Below are 23,730 nucleotides of genomic sequence, written 5' to 3' on the forward strand. Positions count from 1 at the left end.
TTGGTCATCAAAGATAATTTGTTTCCCAATATATATGACACTCTGTCACATGTTGAAAAATCAAAGAAATTAATTTCTTACCACTAAAGTATCTCAAATTCAATTCTATGGTATATGAAAAAAGATCTTTTTTGAAGGAAAGATAGTAATTTTTTTTCTGCTATTGGGGATAGAACTCAGGGGCTATCCCCTGAGCTACATCCCCAGCCATCATATTTTTACTTGGAGACAAAGTCTTGCTAAATTGCTCAGGCGGGCCTTGAAGTTGAGATCTTGCTATTCTGCCAGCCAAGCAACTGGGATTGCAGAAGTGGGCCACCACACCTTACAGTTTTATTTTAGCTACATTTGAGCTTTAAAGCAATGGCAGAATATACAATTGGAAGAAAAATCAGGGTCTAGAGCTCATAATGGAGTCATTTTGGTTGCAGTAGATAATGGCAGTAGAGGGAAAAATGGTCAAAAAAGCTGAGCAGATGACCAATACAGCTGGTGAAGGAAGAGAGAACTGCCCAGTTAAGGGCCCAAAATGAAGTATTAAATCTTTCGGACAAATCTAAAAGCTGCCATTTTGTTACATAATAATTCTTGCTATGTTCCATATTGGCTATCCCTATAATGCTATAGTCCACATGAAATATATTTGTGAATCATGTAATCGTATCCAGGAATTACACATCATCTTACAGTGAGTACTTCAAGGCCTGTAGGTTCAATTCCTTCATCTTCAGAGGATACTTAGACAAGCAATTCTCTTCTCAAAGGCATATGCTTTCTTTATCTTCATCACTTTACTCATTTAAGAAACCCTACTATTAAATTTCTGTAGAAAAATCTGAGAAAACACCTTCACTCCAGCATAAGTGAATTGGACTGCTTACTTATTAGCATGATACATTGTGTTTAAGTGCCTACTAAGCCCTTAAAGAAGATATTAACCCCTGTCATTCATATGATTTGACATTTTGCAGCATAAATAGAAAAATTCCATGGTAAATTTAGTCTGAAAAAGTAATGACATATTTTGAGTGCATCTAGATAAATAAAAACATGCCATTACATATATGTATATGTAAACACTGATAAATAAGTTGAACTAAAAATATATAATTGAAAGAAATCTTAGAGGCTTGATTGATACCCATATATAGCAGATTCTGAGGTAATTTTATACATATGAGAGTTTCAGTAGAATTTTTTTACTTAAAGAATGATTAATTTTGCTTAGGTTTTATTTACATTTATAGCTGAGACTTTCTGGTAAAGAACACAAGAAAAGATAATGTTTTCATACAGTAAAAACATGTGGAAAGTATATTTACTCCAATTATAGTCATAGGTCTAATGCTACCCCCCACAATAAAGCAGATTTTGCAAAACATAATACAGGAACTAACCACCTTATCTTTATCTTTTATTCACTTTATTCCCTAGACTTGACCTACTATATCAGAGTTATGATCAAATTTTTCATCTCAACATTTATGAAAAATCAATAGCAGGATCTCAGATAGACAGAATTTAAATTGGTGTCTACAGAAGCCCTTCAATGCCTGCCTCTCTCACTACAAAAGAGGCTAGTGTTGTGACTCCAGAGAGCTCCTATCATTTACTGGCCAATTTTCGATGAAGTCATTCTCATAAATCTTAGTAGGGAAACACTATTGTTGAATACTTTAGGTGTTCTGTTAATTGAGAGGAATTCTGGGCCTGGGGTGATTATCTACTTACCCAAGGGCCTTCTTGCTATTTCTGTGCTTGGGTGTGCTCATCTAAAAAAAAAGTCTTCCCTGATTTAACTCTGGCCATTGCAAATGGGATTTCAAAATGCTAAGTGCTAATGCATGATTTAAAAGTATGCTATTTCCTTATTCCTTTTGGGTTGCAAAGCTTTTGTGTCTCTGCTAGAAACATCAAGGTCACTTGAAGGTTGGACTGAACATAAACCACACAATGTAAACATCTGTGGTTAGGTTATGCTGCAGGAACACTTCTGCGGTCTTGTACTTCTAGGCTTTGAAAACTGTTCATTTAGAAACTAAAAGCAGAAAGCTGATTGATTTGAGGGAATCCTATATATTCTTAACAATTAAAATAATACTGTTTAGATGTAATCAATAATGAGGATAAAGGGAATTTAATTCTTCGTAGTCTCTTTTTTTATAGTGACTAAGTTCTAGAAGCCCCAGTACTCTATATAAAATTTCAGAAGATGATCTTGTAGCAACAATTTCAATCAACCAATTATATACTTAATAAAATATGTGACATCAAAGTATTTCAAAGTCATGCACTTCTGGCACAAGTTTTCCATTTTTCATCGGGAATACAATTTTAGTAATGGAAACTCATTATTTGATGCCACACAAATCAAAAATTAAGAAAACAAAAATGTGACTGAGTCCCAAAATAAAGAATCTTTTTTCATCTATGATAATCGATTAGTCAATGAGAATATGATATAAAAGATACTGGAAGCTTCCCTTAATATATAATTCTTTTTGAATTGCATCATTTCAATGTGTTTATTTGCCTTTTCAATCACATTATGAGAAACAATACAACTCCAGAATTATTGGCAATGAAGAAACATTAAGTACTAGGAATTAATTTATTCAATGGTTTCTAAAAATTTCATTAGTCTAGAGGGTTAATTTTACAGTTTTAGTACAATCGTTATTTATCATCACTTGGTTTACGGGAAAGAATTAGAATTATTAGCTATTAAATTATCCATGAAAATTTGACACTCCTCTAGACCAAACAAACCCTGAGGCTTGCTGATTTTCCCAGTGTGAAACATCTGTGGCTTCAACTAGAAAGAACTTAACGTTGTCTAATTAGATTTCCAAAATTTATAAGGTTCAAATACTCTGTTATTAGAACGTTAAGAATTAGAGTGAAAGTTTAAATTCTCACTTATTAAAGTTTATTTAATACATCCTAATGATGACTATAATTTTATACTAAAAGGATTGAATTGTAATTCATTCAAACTAACCAAGAAATGTTTAGATATATGTCTCAGATCAATTTTAGATATGTGTATAAATAAGTACAACATTTTTCTTTGAAAATAATTTTGAGGATTTTAGATAGTACTGGAGATATTTAAGACAAATATGCCCCACAAACCATTAAATTAAAGGCACATATGTTTGCTAAAGATATTGATTATATTTTGATTCTTGATTATCTGAGGGATAGAAAGAAATTACTTTCAACATTATTACTTTTACTAAATTCTTGCTTCTGTTTCTACTCTGAATGTTTACTGTGGAAAATGTTTCAAATAAATTCAAGTCTAAACTAGGAAATTCATTATATATGATACACGTTCCATTTTATACACTCTGGGATATTCTGTCAAACAAAACAACAGAATTATCTTTCAGATAGAGGGGACACTGGGATTCAAATGCCCTTCTGTTTTATGGCTGGGAGGATTAGTTGAGATAGGGATATTTGGGATGTCCATACTTTTTCCAAGGTGCTATATGAGGCAGCAGAGAATTTCCTGCCAACTCTACCATCCTAACACCATCTTAGTCCTACATTTTTAGGAATTTGTCTCCTCCAACTTGGCTCCAGGGGTTATGTTGACAATAGAACCCTGCTGCCACCATATACAAGGGGGTTCCAAATAAACTAGAACCAGACATTCTGCCAAATAGAGCATGCAGCTATTTCCTCAGGGGTGGAATGTTTTTCTTCATATCTCAAAGAAGGATGTTATACCTTATTCTAATCCATTCAAAAATATATCTGTAATTGGCTCATCATTCAGTATTCAGAATGCCTTATTTAAAGTGTAAATAAATTAAAGTAAATGATTTTGCATATAATAAATAAGCCATATATGAAATAGATTTAGTTTTAAAGTTGATTACAGACAAAAAATGAAGAATTTATCTTTAGCATTACTTTTTTCAAATACTATCTAAACTTTTCTATTTGTTTAAGTTAATATTGGTTTAAGAAAAATCAAATATACTGATATATCAAATATTAGAGAAATTAAAACTTCAAAACAATGCACAATATTTGGTTGAAGTATTGCACAAATGTTTTCTCTACAACAATATAAAGAGTCTGGATATCAAGAGAAGCCTAGGAGCCTATAATAAGAAATATTGCTTTTGTTATTAAGTAGGATATACAGGTAAAGTGGAAAATCAACTAATCAACAAATGTTTATTAAACTATTAAGGAATAATAACAAATGTATAGTCCTTAATCACTGATTTATGGGAAACTATAATCAACGAGACTGATATAACCAAACAAAATAGTACTACAAAATAATGTGAAAGGGAGTCAAAATCAATATCTGCTATACATCAAGTAAGTGGTTAATATCCAGAATGTGTAATAAATTCAAAAGAAAACCTCAATAGCAAAAAAAAAAAAAGAAAAAAAATCTGATCTTAACAAAGGGTCAGTAAATATAAATAGATACATTTCAAAAGAAGACACATAAATGGCCAATGAATATATGAAAAAAAGTTGAACATCACTAGTAATTAAGAAAGGTAAATTAAAGGCACATTGAGATATCGCCTCACTTTAGTGAAAATGTCAATTAAAAAAATAACTAATGTTAAAAATGCTGGTGAGGATGTGGAGAATAAAATACTTCCACATTGTTAGTGGTGTTATTGGGTTTTGGAGTTCTGGAGTCGCCTTCCAGAGGGCATTTCTAGGTTCTTTCTGTCCCAAAGAAAGAATCGAATGAAGCAAGCATAAAAAGTGGCAAAGTTTCACATTTAGTAAAAGTAAAAAAAAAAAAAAAAAAAAAAAAAACAGATTCTGCAGATTTAGCCAGTTTGGGCTAAATCACATTTATTAAAGGTAAGAAAAATCAGGCTCTTCAGAGCAAGTTTGGAAATAAAGGTAGGAAAACAGAAAAAAATTGAAAAATTACACCCTACAGCATACACAATAATGAGTGCTTAGTGGTCATATTTTCCACACTGACATCACACCCAGGTCACTCTTCAAATCTTCACTAATGTTCTCTCCTAAGAAGTCCATGTGCAGGGTTTTGGGAATGGTTCTGCTCATTACTCTGGGGATTTTTCACCCCTACTTTCTCAGCTAGTTTTAGTCATGGCCTACCTTCCTGCCTCAGTGGGAATGTAAATTAAAAGAGCCACTAAGGAAAACAATATGAAGGTTTCTAAAACAATTAAAATAGAACTACCATGTTATTCAGCAATCCCACAACTGGTATATGTCCAAAGGAAATGAAATCACTATATCTAAGATACCTGCACTCTCATGTTTGTTACAAAACTCATCACAATAGTCAAGAAATAGAAAACATCTATGTGCCCATCAACTTGTTAGAGAAAGGAGGCATGATACAATGGGATACTATTTTGTCACAAAAAAGATTGATATCCTATCATGTGCAACAACTTGGATGGAATTGGAGATGATTATCACAATTCTTTAAATGAAGTAAGCCAGGGACAGAAAGATAAGTACCATATGATCTCATTCGTATGTAGAATTTAAGAAGAAAGAAATCTTGATCTCATTAAAGTTCAGAGTAAAATTGTGATGATAACAGCCTGTACAGAGTAGAGGAGCAGGAAAAAGGTGGATCAGTGGGTACCAAGTTATAGTTAGATTGGAGTAAGAAGTCTTAGTGTGCTGATAGACTGCACAGTGCAGTGACTATAGATAACAAATCTATATCTCAAAAAGCTAGAAGAAATTATTTTGAATTTTCTACATTTGGAAAGGATGTTTGGGGAGGTAGATATGTGTATCTTGATTTAAAATTTATTTATCATCTGATTCAGTTTATGACCAGAAGCATGGAAAGAATTAAGTTCATGAACCGATGTACCACTATATAGTATTCCATGTAGGGTCAAAGAGGAGAAGCCATAATGACTATGTGGTAAGTAGATGAAGCTGAAGTACAGTTCAATTCTCCTCTAATGCCCACATCCCCTCTCCTTCTTGCTTATACTTTTGTGAAAATTAAATCCCAACTATCCATGTTAGTCTCCTCAAGCTGCCCTAACAGAATAACAAATATGGGCGACTAAAACAGTGGAAATTTACTTGCTTACAGTTCTGGAAACAAGTCCTAGATTAATCAGTGGTTGAATTCTGGCAAGGCAGCTCTTCTTGGCTTGCAGACAGTTCCCTTTGGGTTACTTACATGGCATATCCTCTGTGTGCACACACCTCTGGTGTTTCTTTCTCCTTCTCCCTCCCCCCTCCCTCTTCCCCTCCCCCCCCCCCCCCCGTCCTCCTTCTTCTTCCATGAACTGCAGTCCTCTTGTTAGGTACCCACCCTACACCTCATTTAACTATACCTCTGTAAAGGCTTTACTTCCAAGTACAGTCATAGTGTAGCTTGGTGATTCAATTATAAATTTAAGCAGGACATACAGTCCAACCCATAACACTGTCTTTACCTCCCTTTGCCCAAGATTGGGTAGGCTATGGTCTTACAAGAAATAGAATATTTTTATAATTTTACTGTCTATACTCTCCCACCCATTTCCCCTAGCCTCAAGAAGATTCAGAACAGTCAGTTTGAGGAAAGGAATAACTTGCTTGGCAATTGTGAAATAAGGAACAGCAAACCCCAAAAGAATAAATTCAGAAGTGGAAGTGCAGCAGAAGTTAGATGTTTAATTGCAACTTTCCAAGGTGGGTGTCTGCACAAAACCAGGCACATTTGATTTAGAAAGCAGTGATCTTTTATCCCCCTTGCTCACAAAATTTCCTCCCCTACCCCTTATTAGGGGCATCAAGGAGGCACAATTTTGTTCCAAATGATGCCTGTTACTTCTCTTTTTGCCTCCCCTACCCAGCCTTGTATAATTTATCTTTGTGATTCTTTATGACTTTTTTGTTCTTATGACTATAATTGTCTAACAATTCTCTTTTACTCCACTATCTTATCCTTGATGATTTTAGGGATTCTTTAAGTATGAGTCATTTTGCAACCTGCATGTCTATTTGACTCAGTTGTCTGTGGATAAGGGTAATGGCTTCCCACTAAGTCACTATTGAAGTGTTTGAGATTAAAATGAAATATATACCATCTAATTCTTCTATTTATTAAAACAATAAATTAATTAAGAAGAAATCCTGAAAGTGTTGTAATAGGGCCAGGCAAGTTGGAACTATAGAGATGCACCACACTTGGAATTAAATAGAATCCTTTATTATCATAGCCGGTGGTCCAGAGTTGGCTCATGCATCCAAAAATTCTGGACAAAGGAAAGGCAGTTTGCAGGGTCCTTTTAAGGGCTTTTCTGTTTGGGGAAGGCTCAGGGAGTGGAGGAACACAAGCTGGAGTTTCACAGGGGCAGAGCTTGGCAAAGCTAGTGGGGGTCAGGAAGTTTCATACAGTTTAGTTAAAACAAAGTATCTCATAGATGCAGGGTCTTCTGTTTACAAGGTAATAAAGATAACATAGTTTCAGATTGCTTACCAAAAGGTCACAAAGATAACATATAATTGTAGACTCAAACAGGATGAAGTGGTCTGTTATGGATTAACTGCGGGGACTCCCAAGGTGGAAGGGGACGGTTACCACCACCCGGAATCACTGGACTTTAGGTACACAAATGGAGTAAAGGTTAGCTATCATAGTGTGATCTTCCAAAGGGGGAAAAGATAAAAAAATAAAAGAGATCTCAAGTAAAGATGCTCTGTTCGGAGTTTGAACTGCTATACCACTGGAATCAGCAGCTACCTGGGATCAAAAAGTCAGCGCCAATAGTGAATTAAAGGGACAGCATTTAAGGAAAGTAGATGCTTTATTTGTAAGGAGGAAAAAGCAGATGATAGAAAGCTGCCCTGTGGGTCTTTGTTTCCGGGTTATTTTATTAGGTTTGGGGCACAATTCTCCCTAGATGAGTACCTGCAACTCGTCATATCCTCATTGGCTCTTCAGGCTGTCTTCTATGAGCCCCAGATCCCAAGACCCTAACCTGGGCCTGAATGCCTATGTACTGTTGCCATGGACTTTGTTTGATTTCCTCCTGCCTGTTTGTGTTCTTTATAAGGGTCCTATCTCTAGGATTTATAGTTTGGTTAGGGGGATTCATACATAAAGTCAGCTTAGAGTTGGAGATAGAAGTAAGAGGATGTGTGTATCTAGTGCAGTAATGTAGTGACTATAGAGTGTGAATACACATACGGAGGTATATGTGCATAGATGTGAATATATATTTGTATATACTAAATAAGAGTTTTCCTTAGGTAGCCTCCTCCCCTCTTTTGTTTTCTCTGTACTTTATTGGAGGTGGTAAGGGGCTATCTTGGTTTCATGCCCCTGGCTTCCCCTGTCGTCTGTCTGCCTCCTCTCTGATCATTTGATGTGAGTCCCAATGTCATTTGGTGGCTTTCTTTATCTGGATTTTCTCCTTCTCCCTCCCCCATCCCTCTCCCCCTCCTTCTCCTCCTTTTCCTTCTCCTTCTTCTTCTTCTTTTCTCTCTACCTTTGTTCTTTTAATTTCTCTCTCCAGTAAAGTTTTAATTCTTTCTAGTTTCGATTAACCAGAAAACCTAATGAGGTCCTTATGCTATTCTTTCTTTGCCTGCAGACTCCTTTTCCCTACAAAGACTTATATACTGATCATGGGAATTAAGAGTTTTATAAAACATTAAATCTAACTATAAAGTCTTATCTGATTTAGTTTCACAAAGCCTGGCTATGATAAGTTAGAGTTTTAACCTACTTTCTTTCTCTCTTTCTTTACTTTCCTTTTTAATTTTTTTCCATTTCAACAAAATGAAAAAGGACAAATTTATTAACAGAGCCTGAACAATGAGGGGGAAAAAAGATGTGCTTATTAGTGTAGCTTGAAAATATTTAGCCCCTTTAATTTGAGCAGAAACCAAATGAGACATTCTAATATTATCCAGCATGGAGAATAGTATCTACACATAAACTTGCAGATGTGAAGTAAATTTCTAATTTTACCTGCAAACTTTTAATCCAGCTTCCTTCCAATAGTTCTAAAAAGGTAAAAGTTTTAGAGAAATAAAAGTTAAGGATGATGAAATTTAGACCTCACCAAAGAAATCTTTAATAGAAAAAGAATTCTTCAAATCTCAGAATATAACAGGAAGTACAATACATTTCTAGATATTAAAATCAGTTTTCATATGCATACCTGGAAAGGTTGTATCCATTTCAAATATTATGTGAAAAAAAGAAATCTGTCATACATTTGTCTTATTCTTCTCAAGACATGAACTTTTTAGAAATTCAAAATATGCTGAAATTAATGGAGCCTATTCTTTGGATTTTAAACTAAGAATCATACAATAGGGGCACTTATTTCTTTGTCATCTAGAATTGATGAAGCTATTAGATGCTAATTTCAGGGTGTCACTAGCAACCATTTTGGGAGTAAAGATTGATTTGAATAACAGTGGGTTTTCCTTGAGGTAAAGTAGAAATACAATTAGAGGAAGAAGCTCATAATTTATCTCAGCTTTATGTAAAAATATTATCAAAAAGATTATGAGCAACTAACAAATCCTGAAGTGTGCCAAGAATTCTAAATCTGCCAGGGTTAAGTAAGAATTGGAATCAAATTCTCTTCCTGTTAGATGTCTTAAAAAATCAATAAGACTATTGGTAAAGGTAAATTTAGATTTACATAAAACTTCTAAGGTCAGTTAACAAAAGATCTGAGAACACATTTGGTAGTGTTGTTTGACCATGTAGATATTCAGAATTTACACCATTAAAAAGGTCAAGATTTTCCAGAAGCATCAATACTGCCATTATCAATATGGCCATTATTAATATGATAAAAAAAATTAGAAAGCTAATCATAGCTATTCTTCAGGGTGCAAATTCATGTTTATTAGCTCAGAAAAGTTGCATGAAGATACTTATTTGCCTTCTAAAGTGATTGGAACTGACTTGAAATAAGAACTTATTCTTTAGTAGCTTCTAATTCTGAGCAGAATATTTAGCAACATATTATTCACCTGTTATTTTAGAAGTATAAATTCTATAAACCCAGCATGTGGATTCTCATCTACATTTATATAAAATTATATAAAATATACTGTCCTTTTTCACTAATTAAAATTTATGAATTAAATTGACAAAGAGGTTAGCAGAGTAACACAAATAGTTTACAAATTTTAATATTACTTTAAGCTACATACATGAAACCAAAAATAATGAAAAACTTTAGTGACATGATTAGTTTCACAAGCTTATATAAATTTTTACAAACAGTGCTAAATTGTGAGGAGTGACTGGGCAAAGATAAAGTGGTTGAGGGTTCTAGAGGAGATAAATTATGGGGAGTCAGTAGGAAATATAAGAGGGAAATGGATGGCAGTAAAATGTTTGGCAGACTCAGCTCGGTGCTGACTCCATAGATAATAAAAGGTGTTCTTTTGCTAGCTGAGGTGAACAGAACCTTCACAAAGGAATTTTATGCTCTGAATTTAGGTTGATTGGCCAAAGCCAAAGACCTCCTTTCCTTCGTTTCTTTCTCAGTTGCCTTCAGATCAACGTAATTCCTGTCACAAAGTGGCACATTTTGGGGTGGGATATTCTGATTCACTTCATATCAATTTAATTTGTTAGAATACATGGTTAAAAATATCTTGCTGTAATACTAACAGCATTTCAGTTATTTATCAAATCAATTGAAAATGTACTAAGCATCTATAGACTCTCAATTTTAAATGACCTATGCGCGTATTACTGTGATAGCCAACCTGACTCCATTTTGTACCTTATCACTGTTCCTCCCATTTCAGGTAAAGTCCAGTGATTGTGGGTGGTCACATCCCCTTACCCCTTGAGATTCCCCTTGGTTAATGCACTACATCCCATTTGGTAAAGCAGTATGCAACTATGTTATCTTTGTGACCTTCCCATTTCGTAGGGCAGTCTGCAACTATATGTTATCTTTACAACCTTGTAAACAGAATACGCCACACCTGTAGGATATTTTGTTTCAACTAAACTATGTGAAACTTCCCCTGACCGCCCACTAATTTAGCAAAGTTTCACTTGTGTGAAATTCTGCTTGTGCTCCTCTACTCCCTGAGCCCTCCCCAACTAAAAGAGCCACTTAAACCTGCAAGCTGCTTTTCCTTGTGGAGAGCTTTCTGGTGCAAGCCACTCTCAAATGCCATGAATGCCAGCAATAAAAGGACTCAAATTTGGCTCAGAATGGTGGTGATTCTCTATAATCTCTTGCAATTAAGTATAACATTACTTTCTTGTATGACAGATTATAAATATTAATGTTTATGTTGCTCCTGGTTTTTAAATCTATTTTCTCTATTTTTAAGTTTAGTTTAAATATGATAAATATTAACTGTTGTATAAAACATGTAACTGTGAGAATGGCTCGAATGCAGGGATAGGTGTCAAAATCTCTAACCCTAATGCTGAAAGCATTATCCAAAATTATCTCTATAGATGAAAAAACTGATACTCACTTACTTTAGGGGTAATGCCTTCAGCATTTTTAACAGCAGCAAATGTAAAATTTTCTTTAGAACTTCAGAAATTCTTGCAGTCTAAAATTAGATTTTAGGAATTAATCTATTACTTTAGTATCTTTTGTACCATTAATATGACTCAAATTATATTTTAAATAGTCATGCTATTTATCTTCACATACATATGATATAAATCTGTTAAATACAAAACTTTCATATATATTTCCCTTGATATATTAATAGTGAGTTTTAGATTTTTGTACATTCATATTATAAGTTAAATATTTTAATTCTTGATAATTCCATGCTGATTGTCTCCTAGCCTGAGTTTGATTTACATATAAACCCTTGATCTGAAAATGGTAGAGTCGTGTATGTGTGTCTAATATTGGAGAAACTGGCAATGAAGCCCCAGAAAATAACCATAAGGCAACATAGCATAATACATGAAAAATTCAATGGAGGATTTAAATTAATGTAAGCCTTATCTTTTTTATCTTTTTATAGTATTTGAAATACAAGGTAAGTTGTAGATATATTATGCCAATTTACAACACGCTGATTTTTTCTAAATATTTATAAAAATATAACATAACTTGCTATGAAGAAGGTCACTCTTTTAGAACCAGCACATTAATCTTGTGTTTTGAGATGCATGACAGTTAATATATAAAAGTGCCTTTAAATGATGAAAATTATTTCATGTTTACAAAATATACTTGGGTAATAATGCATTTAAAATATGCAACTTTGTGAATTTATTTGATGTTAGCACCAATTTTAATAAATTAATGTACTATTCATGTGAATCTTGCATATATTTTTATTAATGATTTGATGTTCATTGAAATTCCACCATTATTTTAAGAAGAAATTAATTAGTATTGACTTTTTGTTTTTATTTTTGTAAATTTTTTTCCGTAAAATTGGAAACTAAAATTTTCATTTTAACTATTACATAATTAAAATCATTTTTCGTTTCAGACCTTCCATTTACTTTCCTAAATACTATTGTGGATCAAAGAAAAGAGCCACCTGCCATCTCAGTACCCCTTCATACACTATATCTTTGAATCTAATAGATAATGACAGCGCATTAATTTTGTGTTGTATGTCCATTATTTTAAATTTTCAACTAAAACATATCACCTGCAGCCTGTATTTTATTAATACCTGTCTTGAATTTCTGTCCTGAGGGTATAAACATATCAAAGGATTTTGCACACTCACAAACAGAATTCATTCATGTAACCAGTCTCCATATCAAGAATACAACGGTACAGTGCCCCCAAAGGCCTTTTGTGCTCCACTTAGCTGATATTTTCTTTGGAATAGTTGGATTTTATGGAATACTTTATTGCATTAGTGTCTCCAAGGAAGAGTGCCCAGTCCTAATTTCTTATACCCTGGCTTGTTTCATCTGTTTTGGTATGTTTTATAAATGGAATTATTCAATTGTATTTGATTAGATTTCATCATTCATCCTCTTTTTTGTGAGACACACCCACTTTTTTATTGTTAAGGACTTTTGGAGAGTTTTCAGTATGTGGCTATTGCACACAGTGTTGTTATTAGCATCCTAGTACATAACATTTAGTGAGCACGTGCCTTCTGTTGGCTATATCTATTAAGTGTACATTAATATTATCTTGTAATATTCTTGGGATCAGCCTAAGGAGTGATGCACAGAGCTTTCCAAAATAATTCCACTGCTTCATACCTACAGCAAAGCTGTTTGAAGTTCAAAGTGCTTGCATATCATTAATAAACCCTGCCATTTTTTATCCCTTTAAATTTGACTCTTCCGATGTTTGGTGGCAGCTCATGTTTTTTTTCTTGAATATTTCATTAAATGGAACTATTTTCATATGTTTAATGGCCATTTCCATATGCTCTTCTGTGAAGTGTTACTACTTCAAGTAGTATGCTCATTTACCAATTAAGTTATATGTCTTGTTCTTATTTATTTATATGATTTTCTTCTCTATTCTGTATGTGAGTAAAATTGTATGTTCCCAATTGATTGTTTATAATCAAAGTTAACAATAGGGCCGGGGATTTAGCTCATTGGTTCCAGCACCTGCCACACAAGCACAAGGTCCTGAGTTTGATCCCTGGTACCAAAAAAAAAAAGTTAACAATTATAGTCAGATTATTATTTATTTTCCTTTTATTGTTAGATTTTTTTTTTAATGATTTCTACCTTCAGAAATGTTTGGCTATGCCAGACTCACATATATATTCTCATATACTTTGAGACTATTTATCATTTAATATTTAAATATCTATTATTTTGCTTAGAACATTTAAATGTACAGTCTTTCTGGAATCATTTGCTTTGCTACTTGTAGCCATTCAAGTGTTCTACCATCATTTACTGAAAATGTCATCCTGTCTTTACTACATTAAAGTGTCATCTTTATTGTAAATCAAATGATCATATATCTGTGATTTGATTTTAGGATCTCTTTTTGGATGATGAATATACATGTCTCAACTATGCAGACTTATATAAGATCTTGATTGCTAGTAGTATATATACTCAGCTTTATTTTTCTCCAAACTTGTCATGACTTTTCTTGTTTCTTAACCATGAATTTTAGATCAGTTCTTCAATTTCCTAGAAAACAAAACAAAACTGGCATTTCGACAGGTTTCGTTTGAATATTAGCATGAAGAACTATCATCTTTACACAGTTGAGAATCCCAATGATGTGAGATAACTTTCTGATTTATTTAGTTCTGTTAAACTACAGTGTTTTATACTTGCTATGTAGAGAACTTGAATATCTTCTATTTGATTTATTACTAGATACCTGATATTTTTATCTTAATGTAAGTTCATATATTCTCTTTAGTTAGTGATTTAATGTTTAATGACTAGGCATGTGAGTAATTGACTCTTTTCTTTATATCTTTTTATATCCTTTTGCCTTTCTAAGTTTGTTGATTACTTCTAATTACTTGTAGATTTTGTGAAATTTTCTAGATCCAAATCACTATAAATTAAGATATTTTACATCTTTTTTTCAACTTAACTTTTAAAAAATTCTACATAGCTTTTGTTGATAAGGAGAGGAAGAAAAGTTGAAAGGGGGGAGGAAAATGGGGAAAAAAGAATCAAGGTATGTTATACACAGGTGCAAATGTCCTATGATGAATGTGATCATCATGTATATCCAAAGTGTACCAATAAAATTATTTTTAAAAAGAAGAGCCAACGAGACCCTAAACCAATCTCTGGCAAAATTTTGCCAAGAGACATCTGAATCCTGGCTTTGTGACTGGTGACCTCAGGACCAGGTCTGCAGACCTGCCTGTCTGCAGCGGGCTGATTCGGTGTTTTCAGTGCAACCGGCGACCTCGGGATGGCGTCCACAGACCTGCCTGTCTGCAGCGGGCTGATCAATGACCTATATTACAGTTCTGATTACTACCAATAACATTATTGAGGGTTTGAAACATGTACAAAACAGGGCTGTTTGATCTTGTTTGAGATGTTATGTGGGAGATCATTCCTATCCTCTAATATGACAGTAGACCCAGACATCATGAGACTCTTACATCATTTTATTAATCTGGGCCAAGTACAACAGGCTATCCAAAAGTATAGGAACAAAGTCTTGCCAACACTTTTCCCAGTGGGACTACCTAGGGCTCACCCTGAAGACCAAGTGCTCATAAAAACTTGGAGAGAATGTATGTCAGAGAGATATGTCCACTAAATTATCAAGAGTCTGGGAGCCATGGCTAAGGCTCTCATAGATAAGGCTAAGGCCATGGCTCTCAGACTCTTGATAATTTATCGGGCATATCTCTCTGACATATAGTTTCCTCTACAGGAAGTGTAAGCCAGTGAGCAACAGCACCCCAAGGTAGTTGGAGAGCACATAATCGCCAGTACGTAGGTACTACAGCTCCTTTCACCCAGAAGAAGCCATAGAAGACAGAGACCTTCACTCCCTCAGCAACCCATAAAGAATAGTGGGGATTTGTGTCTCTCCAGGGGAAATGAGATAGGAACATAGGGCGTGGCTTAGTCTGGTTGGGAAGAGAGGCATGAGCAGATCGCAGGACACAGGCACAAGTGATTCTCAGGACCCCATGTGTAGACTTCTCATGAGAATTCCTCATGCATGCAATGAATAAAAGACAGCATGCCATTAAACAGTCACTATCATGCCTTGTTTCATGATAGCCCACTCTGTGCCCCAAGGTGCACTTTTCTTTGGTGTTTTATTTTTTTCCCCAGTTTTACTCAGTCCAAGGTTGCTCTGCAGATCTAGTTTTTCCCTTACCCTTCATTTTTAATTTTTCTTAGCTCAAATAAATTGAAAGTTTGCCAATAAGAAAAGAAAACCAATTATGACCTGTAGTAAATATTTAAAATAAATGTTTTGAGGAATTGCCATACTAATTTTTATAATTGTTGTACAAGTTTACATTTCCACCAACAATATAAAAAGATTATTTTTTCCCTACAACCTTACCAGCATTTGTTTTGTTTCTTTGTTTTTGCTTTTTTGAGAGAGGGTCTTACTGTGTACTTCAAGCTGGTCTTGAACTCACTGTGCAGCCCAGGTTGGCTTCCATCTCATGGCAATCCTCCTGCCATGAGGCAGCCCTTCTGAGTGCAAGAATTACATGCATGCACCATTATTCCTGTCAGCATTTGTTTTTTTTTAATTAAAATTTTTTTTCTTTGTGCATGTTTGTACTTCATAATGATTACGTTCATTGTGGGAAATTGGTACATGTACATAACACATCTCAATTTATTTTCCCTTCCCCTCACTCCCCCTTTACTGCCAGCATCAGATTCATTTATTTATCTTATAAGTCCTCATAAAGTTAATTATTATACATTCAGATTAACAGCCAGACTAACAAGCCAACAACCTATAAAACACATAAAGCAACTGTACTAAATCAAGGAATACTTTGGATACATTGTTCATGCTGGATTACAATTTTTTTCTCTTTCTCTTTTCCTCTTGTCTATCTTTTATTTTACACTTTATTTATAAGCTTAGTTTCTTATATAAGAGAAACCATGCAATATTTAAGCTTGTGTGTCTGATTTCTTTACTTAACATATGGTCTCAAGTGTATCCATCTTCCTTTTAATGACTCAAGTTTATCCTCCTTTATGGCAAAGTAGTACTCTATTGTGTATAATACCACATTTTCTTTATAATTCATCTGTTGATGAGTATATAGACTGCTTCCAATATTTAACTATTATGAATTGTGCTGTGATAAACATGGATATTCATGTATCAATGGGATATGATGCCTTTAATGCTTTCACAAAGATATCTAGAAAGGGAATAACTGGATAAAATGGAATTTCTACATTTAGTTTTTTCAGTAATCTCCATGATGATTTCCATGGGGGTTGTACCAGTTTACACTCCCACCAACAGTGAAGAAGGATTCCTTTCCTCCCTCAGCCTCTGCAGCATTTGTTATTGGTTGATTTCTTGATGGTAGTCAGTCTTTCTGGAGTGAGATAAAAAAAAAAATCTCAGTGTTGTTTTAATTTGCATTTTTCAAATGGCCAATGATGTTGAACATTTTTTCATGCATTTATTGCCTGTTTGTACTTACTCATCTGAGACATGTCTATTCATTTCAGATGCTTATTTTTTTTATTTGGGCGTGTGCTTTTCAGGATCTAAGCATTTTTGGAGTCCTTTATATATTCTGTCTATCACTCCAGGTCCAAGGGATAGCTGGCATTTTTTTTTTCCATTCTGTAGATTGTCTCTTCACTCTGTTGGATGCTTCTGCTGTGCAGAAACTGTTTAATTTGTTATGATCCTGTTTGTAGCTTCTGGGTACTATTTCTTGTGCATTTTGGTTTCTGTTCAGAAAGTCCTTCCTGCCTCTATGTCTTCAAGAGTTTTTCTTATTTTGTCTTCCAGAAGATAGTGTTATTTCTGTTTCACCATTTGGATCTCTCATCTATTTTGATTTTATTTTGGTATATAGTGAGTAATATGGCTCTAGCCAGCTAGAATAGCCAGTTTTCCCAGCACCATTTGTTAAATAGACTGTCTTTCCTTTAGGGTGTGTTGTTGTCCCCTTTGTCAAGATCAGATAGAAAAATGTGTCTGGAGTTGTTTCTCCAGCCTCTATTTTTTTCCAATCAACCATGTGTTTGTTTTTGTGCCAATATCATGTTGTTTCATCTATATAGCTTTACAGTATAATTTCACGTCTGGGATTGTGTCTCCTGCTTTGCTCTTGTTGCCCAGGATTGCTTTTGGTATTTTGGGGTCACTCTTCATATTAATTTTAGGATTGATTTTTCTAGTTCATTGAAGAATGCTATTAGTATTTTGATTAGGAATATATTATCTTTGCATATCAATGAACTTTCCCATTTATTATTTTCTTTTGCCTATTTTTAGTTAAGGAGAATGTGTAGACTATTTTAAATCTTTCTTCTAATATAAGCATTTATAATTAAATCTTTTCCAGAAATGAATGTTTTATCTTATAAAATTATTATTACATGACATTTAGGTTGAGATATTTTAATATTCTTAATTTGAATTATGCACTATTTAGATCAGTGGTGGAGAACCTATGGTATGCATATTATTTCTTTTTCTTTGAAGACAAAAGATGGTAATGGATGAGTTGTTTTTTTCTAAAATAAAACCTCAGTATTTAGGTTTAATTGCAGTGTTGGCACTTTGTGATAAATAAATGGGGTTACAGTTTGGGCACTCCATCTCTAAAAAGTTCACTATCTCTGACTTAGACATTTAATGCTTAAATTTTACAAAGTGGATTTTTCTAGTTATCATTTAAATTTGATATTTTTGAAACTTTTCTTTGTAGTCAGAGAATGTGTTCTGATTAATGTCAATCTTGAACTTTGTTGTGATTTTCCTATATATGCAATCATCTGAACAATCTTTATAACTGTTCTATGTATCCTTGAAATAAATGTGAAATCTGTCCTTGTTACGTTAACTATTCAAATTATTTTAATGAATCATTTGTTAATTTTGTTGTTCAAATATTTTAATATAATTAAATATTTTTGTATGTACGTTCTGATATTTATTGATAGATTCTGAAAAAATCTACCACTTTTTGGATTTATCTATGTCTCCTTTTATCTCTATTAATCAGTATTTGCTTTATTTATTTTGAATCTATATGTTTAGGTACAAAAACTCATAATCAGGCATATTCTCATTATTCATTATGAAAGTCTCTCTTTAGTAATGTTTCTTCTTCTTAAATTTCCTTAATCTAGTGTTCACATTGCTATGGTAACTTTAGATTAGTGTTTTATGGTACTGGTTTCAACCTTTTACATCTTCACCTTTTATTTGAATAAAAGGTTTGTGTGTAGCCTTTAGTTTAATCTAATAATCTTAGTCTCCTTGAAATATTCCATTCATATTCTTTCCATTTAATTACGTTGATGTAATTGTATTTCTATATGAAATTTTACTCATAGGAATATATTTGACCTTTTTGCATGCTTATTTTCATTTCTTTTTTTGATATGTTTTAGCTTAATTGCACATTTATTTATTTTATGGTTTACCTTATATTAAAGTAATTATATATTCTTTTCCTATAATTTCAGTGATTACCTTAGCATTTTTGACATTCATAATTTACATATTACTTTCTAAGTAAATATTTTATCAATATCTCATACAGCTTGAACTTTAGAAACTAACTTCAAGACTCTTGTTTGTATGGATTATCATATATTTTAAGTCTACATATAAATTAGCTTTATAAAATATAATTATTTCAATACACAGCTAATATCCATCTATTCTTAGTTATGTATTTTCTATTTTAGTGTTCTTCTGTCTTTTACTTTTTATCATTGTTTTCTTACTATTTCTGTCTAAGAATTTAAGTTTTCTCTTTTAAAATAGGTCAGCAAGAAATACATTCTTTTGGAGCTATTTAGAACCAACCATTTCTCTTTCACCTTCACTTTTTAAGGCTACTATGCATAAGTATAGAACTTTAACTACTAGTCACATTTTTGTCATCATCTTAAAGATGACATTTAATTGTTTTCTGGCTTGCATAATGATATCGGCTATTAGTTTTATTATTATTATACCTTTGATAGGAATGTGTGATATTTTCTGGCTTCTTTTACAGCTTTTTTCTTTGTTCTGAATATCAGCACATTCTTTGTTGATTAAGGTCTTTGTGCGTATGTGTGTGTATGTGGGTATACTTGTGCATTTTTGCTAATTAAGGTTCATTAAACATATAAATCTACAAAATAATGACTTTCTTCAGTTTTTCAAAATGCTTAATCAATAGGTTCTTAATGTTTGCTTCTAACTCATTATTTTTTATCTTTATTAATTAAATTATAGGAATTTTACATATCTTGGGATTTTTCCCTACAGGTCTCTTACATAGTATTTTTTCAATCTTTCCTAACCCCGTGTACATTTGTTTGGGTATTTTGATAGATTTTTTACCCAGCATTCATAATGCTAAATTTGGATGTGGGGTGAGTATGTTCTCCAAAGGCTGATTGATGCTTGGTCCAATGTTTGTTACTTTTCAGAGGTTAAGGAAATTTTATGAGTTGGGTCATAGTAGAAAGTGGTTAAGTCCTGCTTTTGGAAAGGATGAATGTAGTTCTTGTTGGATCCAGTTAGTTCCTGTGAGACTATGCCATTAAAAAGAGAAAGTCTGGTCCCAGAGTCTCTCTGGCTACTAGTCTTGCTGAGTGATTACATGCTCCTGCCATTGTGATCCCATTTACCTTAAAGCTCTCATTTTATAACTAACCTAATGAGACCAACTGATCTTGAGCGTTTGCCTCTGCAAATGTGAACTAGATAAACATCTCTTCTTTTAAAAGTACCTAGTCTTGGGTAGTTTCCTATAGCAACAGAAATCCTACTAATAGAAGTTCATTATGTCTTTCTTTTCTGTATTGAATATTACATTAGACTCAGTGGATGCATAAAATCAGATATCATATTTTCATTTCTAGACTATCCATTGTATTCCTATTCTAAATTTTAATTCAATTCTCCATTGAAATTTTCAAGTCTTTTGATTTATTTTAAAACTTGTGCTCTGTTTTCTTTAACTAATGGCTAAACTTCAATTGAATAATGTGATTATTCTTTCCTTACTTTAAACATTGTGAGAGATTCAGCTCTTTTTTTCAGATGCTCTAGGCCAGCATTGGAGAACCTACGGCATGTGTGTCACAGTGGGCTGTCTGTATCATTGAAAGCTCTAAAAGCTTTGTCATCACTCCTCTAGGCTTTTTCCTTATCTTTTATTTTCATATAGTTTGAGAACTCTCACTTATTTGAAAGGAAGACTGTATACTATTATACTTAACACAGGTCCTTATTTGCCTTTCTTAGCAAGTCTTTACTTCCTAAGCATCACAGGACAAGAGAAGATTTTGTGTGTGTGTGTGTAATTTTGAAGCTTTCATACCATCTCTACAGTTAGTATGCAGTGCCAACTTTTACCTAATTTCCAATTCCATGAGCACTGGTCATACATTGGAGTTTCTTCAAGTTTTCAACTTGTCACATTATTCTTGTATTCCTATTGTGATAGTCCTGTGACAGACAAAAGTTTTTTTGTGATTTCTCTTTATATTAAATTTCTTCTGAGTGCACAGATTTCCCTTCACCCAAAAATGGCACATGCCTCTGAGAGGGGAACAAGAATCACTAAGATGTTTCCCTCACTACATAAATGTTTCCCTCCCTGAATTTTAGTTCATTAGTGTTCATTATTTTCACAGATCTCTGGTGTAATTTCTAATATGGCATTTATTTATCATCCAGATTTTTTTATAGTTCTCTTATTCCTCAATGACCTTATATATTGTACCTAAAGTTACCCAGGGGTATTTACACATATATTTCTAATATAGTAATCAATAAAAATGAATTTAAACATGTAGCTATATTCAAATGAAATCTTGAATTTTCACTAGTTACATTTAACCAGTAAATATAAAATAAAACCAATATTTTTGTATGAATAATTCCATATTTTTTTCCATTGAGAAAAAAACCCTAAAATATGTGTCCCACAAAGAAAAATATTTAGTTTGGGAATGTTTCTAAAGTGGTCCCTAATGATCTTTCCCCTTGATATTCACACACTTGGATAATCTTTTCTCTTGAATCAGGCCTGGATTAAGTATTTTTCCTTTAGTAAATACAATGTGGCAGACAATATGGGATATAATTTTTAAGAACAGGTTTTAAGAAGTCTCAGGCATTCATCCCACTCATTCTGTTGCTCTCTTGCTTGCTTGCTGAGGAAAGCAAGCTGTCATGCTGTGAGAAGCCCTTAGAATAATCCTATGTGGAAAGAAAATAATGTGTATGGCGAACAGCCAGTGAGAACCTAAGCCTTGCCAACAGCTACGCGAGTGAGCTTGATAGTGAATTGTCCCATGTCAGCCTTGAGATGATTGCATCCCCAGCCAACAACTTGATTGCAGTCTTTTGAGAAACGCTAAGCCAGAGGCACTTGGCTAATTCATACAGAGATTCCTGAACTCACAAAAACCATAAGATAATAAATGTTTGTTATTTTAAAATGTTAAGTTCTAAAATAATTTTGTAATTTACTAACAGAGAACTAATAGGATTAGCCTTTTTTATTTGGCAGTACTGGAAATTTAAACCAGAGCCTTTCCACTGAACTACATCCCCAATCTTTTTAATTTTTTCTTTTTTATTATTACTTTTTTATTTATAAATATGTGTTTGCAGTGCATGCACTTTAAAATCATCTTGGGGAGTTGGTGCAAGTACATAATAAAATTTGCTTCTTTTTTTAAAATTCCCTTCCTTCCTCCTCGCCTCTCCTCCTCTAATTCATCCTCCTCCTTTTCATTTTTGTTGGTTTCATTAGTCTTTAGTTCATGTTTAAGACATATAAAGTTCACATGCCTTGAGGTTAGTAGGATACTGTACCTGGCATATCGTCACTCTACCTATTTCTCCATGACTTCCTACCCACCCTTCACCTTTGGTCCCCAAGACTCTTTCCCATCTGCAAGAGATCCATCCCCTTTTCACCTTCTATCTTTCCTATTTTTCTCTTAGTTTGTACTTTGGCATACTCAAATGAGAGTTATTATATGATGTTCAAACTTGTGTGTCTAAATTATTTCACTCAACATTATATTTCCCAGGTATATCCATTTTCCTACAAATGTCCGAATTTGTCCTTCTTTATAGACAAGTAGTATTCCATTATATATAGATGTACTACATTTTCTTTATTCAGTTGTTTGTTGATGGGAATACAGTCTGCTTTCAGGATTCAGCTGCTATGAATTATGCTGCTGTGAACACTGGTATGCATGTATCACTGCAGTTCTATGTCTTAAGATCTTTGGGAAGATGCCTGGAATGGGCATAACTAGGTCATATGGAGTTTCTAAGTTTAATTTTTTGAGAAATCTCCATAGGGATTTTTCATAATGGTTGTACTAGTTTACATTTTCACCAACAATGTTGGAGGGTTCCTTTTTCATCACAACTGCACCAGCATTTGTTCTTTGGTTTTTTTGTTTGTTTGTTTTGATTTCTTGATGATTCCCATGCTTTCTGGAGTAAGATGGAATCTTAGAATTGTTTTAGTTTGCATCTCTTTAATGACAAGAGATAGCAAACATTTTTTTCATATTTTTGTTGGGCATTTGTACTTCTTCCTCTGTGAAATATCTGTTTATTTCACTTGCCCATTTCCTGACAGTCTTTATTTTTAGGTGGTCTAATTTTTTGATTTCTTTATATGTTCTAGATATTAGTCCTCTGAGGAGTAGCTGGCAGAATTTTTTTCTCATTCTGCAGGTTGTCTATTCACTCTCCTAATTGATTCTTTTGCTGTACAGAAGTTTGTTAGTCTGATATGATTCTATTTGTTGATTCTTGCTGTTATTTCTTGTACAATTTTGATTCTGTTTAGAAAATATTTGCCTACAGCTATGGCTGCAAGTGTTTTACCTAATTTATTTTCTGGTAGGCTTAATATTTCTGGTTTAATGCTTAGATCTTTGATCCATTTTAATTATAATTTAGTACAGGGTAAGAGATACGAGTACAGTATCAATCTTTTGCAAACAGTTACCCAATTTTCCCAACACCACTTGTTGAATAGGCTGTCTTTCCTACAATGTATGCTTTTGACCCCTTTGTCAAAGATCAAATAGCTGAATGTGTTGTTATATTGTCCAAGCTAAACACAAACTAGCAA

The 23,730-nt window shown here is 33.4% G+C and overlaps 1 protein-coding gene and 1 long non-coding RNA gene across 18 annotated transcripts in view; one reads left to right on the forward strand and one right to left on the reverse strand.

Moving 5' to 3' along the window:
• The window catches only part of Tenm3 (teneurin transmembrane protein 3), a 2,554,979-nt gene that overhangs the window by 565,470 nt on the left and 1,965,779 nt on the right, over nt 1-23,730 (forward strand). The window lies entirely within an intron of this gene.
• Nucleotides 15,279-23,730, reverse strand: part of LOC147826735 (uncharacterized) — a 57,337-nt gene continuing 48,885 nt past the window's right edge. The window contains exon 3 of the long non-coding RNA XR_015453437.1: nt 15,279-16,968. This is a non-coding gene — a long non-coding RNA (uncharacterized LOC147826735). The remainder of the gene's footprint in view (nt 16,969-23,730) is intronic.

This window comes from Heterocephalus glaber, unplaced genomic scaffold (assembly GCF_053883595.1).
Source record: "Heterocephalus glaber isolate CG9 unplaced genomic scaffold, H.glaber_assembly_v1.0 deba00001461, whole genome shotgun sequence".
NCBI classification, from domain to species: Eukaryota; Metazoa; Chordata; class Mammalia; order Rodentia; family Bathyergidae; genus Heterocephalus; species Heterocephalus glaber.